The sequence below is a fragment of the Somniosus microcephalus genome, chromosome 4 (assembly GCF_052327205.1).
Source record: "Somniosus microcephalus isolate GS21.2 chromosome 4, FLI_Smic_1.0, whole genome shotgun sequence".
NCBI lineage: Eukaryota > Metazoa > Chordata > Chondrichthyes > Squaliformes > Somniosidae > Somniosus > Somniosus microcephalus.
In genome coordinates this window covers 78,168,417-78,172,336 of record NC_140990.1, presented here as the reverse complement: position 1 = coordinate 78,172,336, position 3,920 = coordinate 78,168,417, and the positions used below count along the sequence as shown (strand labels likewise).

The following is a 3,920-nucleotide window of genomic DNA, read 5'->3' as shown; positions in this document are numbered from 1 at the left end:
GGCCGCTCACACCCCGAGCTCAGGGAGCGAGTTCATGAACCCCGGGGGGACGCGGGCCGCTCACACCCCGAGCTCAGGGAGCGGGTTCATAAGCCCCGGGGGGACGCGGGCTGCTCACACCTCGAGTGCGGCCCCAGGCCCCATTATTAAAACACTCAACATTATCCGCCTCCCCACAACTGCCTGCCAGTTTAAGACACAAACTCCGGGACAACCAGGAAGTGCTGGGAAATCCCCAGCTAGTCAGGGAGCATCTAAATGGAGGAGAAATGGTGACTGGTCAGGGAGCGTCTGTAAATGGAGGAGAAATGGTGACTGGTCAGGGAGCGTCTGTAAATGGAGGAGAAATGGAGACTGGTCAGGGAGCGTCTGTAAATAAAGGAGAAATTATTCATTATTTTGGGACTTGGTTTGTGTGAATAGATATATCACTAATTTGAATTAGACTTCTCTGTGCCCCAGCTCCTGGAAATACTGGATGGAAAGGGGCCGGACTCTCAGGAGGCTCCACACCACTGGCTGCTCGTGTGTCAGTGATCTCCCATCAGATTAATGCGCGTCTGCTGTGTGTGTGTTTAACGAAGTGCCCAAAGCAATTCAAAAGGTGGGGAACCAGTGAGTGTAGAACTGAATCTATTCAGATTCAGCACCTTCAGGGGAGGGGAGGAGAGGGAGGGGAACCAGTGAGTGTAGAACTGAACCCAGCCAGAGTCAGCATCTTCAGGGGTGGAGAGGGAGGGGAACCAGTGAGTGTAGTACGGAACCCAGCCAGAGTCAGCACCTTCAGTGGGGGAGAGAGAGGGGAACCAGTGAGTGTAGAACTGAACCCAGCCAGAGTCAGCACCTTCAGAGGAGGAGAGAGAGGGGAACCAGTGAGTGTAGAACTGAACCCAGTCATGTCAGCACCTTCAGGGGAAGAGAGGGAGGGGAACCAGTGAGTGTAGAACTGAATCCATTCAGATTCAGCACCTTCAGGGGAGGAGAGGGAGGGGAACCAGTGAGTGTGGAACTGAACCCAGCCAGAGTCAGCACCTTCAGGGGCGGAGAGGGAGGGGAACCAATGAGTGTAGAACTGAACCCAGCCAGAGTCAGCACCTTCAGGGGAGGAGAGGGAGGGGAACCAGTGAGTGTGGAACTGAACCCAGCCAGAGTCAGCACCTTCAGGGGAGGAGAGAGAGGGGAACCAGTGTGTGTAGAACTGAACCCAGGCAGAGTCAGCACCTTCAGGGGAGGAGAGGGAGAGGAACCAGTGAGTGTAGAACTGAGCCCAGCCAGAGTCAGCACTTTCAGGGGAGGAGAGGGAGGGGAACCAGTGAGTGTAGAACTGAACCCAGCCAGAGTCAGCAGCTTCAGGAGAGGAGAGGGAGGGGAACCAGTGAGTGTAGAACTGAACCCAGCCAGAGTTAGCACCTTCAGGAGATGGAGAGAAGTTGACTGAAAGGAAAAATGTTGGAGATGGTGCGATGGGTTTGGATTTCAGCACAGGGAGGAGGGAGAGTGTGTGGGACGGGGATTTACAGCTTTAGGGGAACAAGAGAGGAAAGAATGTTCCATAGAAACTAGAATTGTCTGTTCTGAATTTCTAACCTGTATTTACAGCGATGACTTTAGCAAACTCCTTAGGGAGGATTTGCAGACGGGAAACCCAAACCAATCATCAGGTCAAAATCTGACAGTCACTCGATTCATCAGCACCTGAATATCATCGGCCTTTGAATGTGGAAGGAGAAATATTTGCCAGTTCTGTCTGTGGGAAAAGATTTCAAACATCAGTGTGACTGGAAAAGCACCGAGACACACACACCCCAGTGAGAGTGTTCCAGTGCACTGACTGTGGAAAGAGCTTTAACCAGTTACACAGCCTGAAAAAACATTGCACCATTCACAGCGGGGAGAAACCGTACACGTGTTCTGTGTGTGTGGACGAGGCTTCAACTGATCATCCAACCTGGAGAGACACAAGGACACCCGCACCACGGAGAAACCGTGGAAATGTGGGGACTGTGGGAAGGGATTCAATTACCCGTCCCAGCTAGAAACTCATCGGCGCAGTCACACTGGGGAGAGGCCGTTCACCTGCTCCACATGTGAGAAGGGCTTCACTAATTCATCTCACCTGCTGAGACACCAGCGAGTTCACACTGACGAGAGACTTTTTAGCTGCTCCCACTGTGCAAACTGTTTTAAAAGCTCTGAGGAACTCATTCAACACCAGCGAGTTCACACTGACGATAAGCCATTCAGTTGCTCTCACTATGGGAAGAGATTCAAGCTGTCATCCAATCTCATTGTACACCAGCGCACTCACACTGGGGAGAGGCCATTCACTTGCTGTATGTGTGGGAAGAGATTCACTAAATCATACAACCTGCTAACACACCAGAGAGTTCACACTGGGGAGAGGGCAGTCACCTGCTCTGTGTGGGAAGGGATTCACTAAATCATCAAACCTGCTGACACACCAGCAAGTTCACACTGGGGAGAAGCCGTTCACCTGCTCCGTGTGTGGGAAGGGATTCACTCAGTCATCCCACTTGCTGACACACCAGTTCACATGTGACTGCAGGGGTTGGATTCTGCTGTTCTTGCTGCTGTTAATCACATCCAGGACTGAACCATATTTATTCTTGGTGTGGAGATACCGGAGTTGGACTGGGGTGGACAAATGTAAGAAATCACACAACACCAGGTTATAGTCCAACAGCTTTATTTGAAATCACAAGCTTTCGGAGCGCTGCTCCTCCTTCAGGTGAAGTGGAGAAATGCATAAAGACACAGCTTATATAGTCAGAGAATCATGTCAGATGTTTACAGGTAACCTTTACAACTGCCATTTATCACACCTCGGCAGAGAGATAATCACAGCAGTCACACAGCAGGCACACCTTTGACTGCTGTGATTATCTCTCTGCCGAGGTGTGATAAATGGCAGTTGTAAAGGTTACCTGTAAACATCTGACATGATTCTCTGACTATATAAGCTGTGTCTTTATGCATTTCTTCACTTCACCTGAAGAAGGAGCAGCGCTCCGAAAGCTTGTGATTTCAAATAAAGCTGTTGGACTATAACCTGGTGTTGTGTGATTTCTTACATATTTATTCTGACAGTTGGGGTTTCTGCTGATGTTAATAACCCTATAACTGGGCTGGAGTTTAATATTCTGGATATATAACTGATTGTGTTCTCCGGGCTGCAGTGTCCCTTTAAGAACCGCTGTCTGTGATCTTTCCCCTTAATTCAGGGACTCTCATCAGAAATTTGTTTACAGTAAAATTAGACATTTTACTTCAACCCTTTAATAATCTTTGGTACAATTCAGTGTTTGAAAAGTTCCGCTGATTAACATCTCCAATTAGAAAGTGCTGATTAATCCTTGCTGACAATTCTTACTGACTTGCACAGTACACACAGTGGCACCTCCATTATCCACCAGAAAGAAGGGGAATGGGAATTGGTGGAGAATCGAGAGACCCAAATGTTGCCCCTCCCGTCTGGTACAGCAATCCCCCTCGGCACGGGAATGGAGACAAGTCCAGTTATAGTAACAGGCTGAGTATCATCAGCCCTTTGAATGTGGAAGGACGAATGTTTGTCTGTTCTGCCTGTGGGAAAAGATTTCAAACATCAGTGTGACTGGAAAAGCACCGAGACACACCCAAGTGAGAGTGTTCCAGTGCACTGACTGTGGAAAGAGCTTTAACCAGTTACGCAGCCTGAAAAAACATCACACCATTCACAGCGGGGAGAAACCGTACACGTGTTCTGTGTGTGGACGAGGCTTCAACTGATCATCCAACCTGGAGAGACACAAGGACACCTGCACCATGGAGAAACCGTGTATATGTTGGGTCTGCGGGAAGGGATTCAATTACCCGTATGTGCTGGAAATTCATCGACGCATTCACACCAGGGAGATCCC

The 3,920-nt window shown here is 49.5% G+C and overlaps 1 pseudogene; it reads left to right on the top strand.

Annotated features, from left to right (window-relative positions):
* Nucleotides 1-1,939: 1,939 nt before the first annotated feature.
* On the top strand, nucleotides 1,940-2,723 carry LOC147119300 (uncharacterized; annotated as a pseudogene).
* The last annotated feature ends 1,197 nt before the right edge of the window (nucleotides 2,724-3,920 follow it).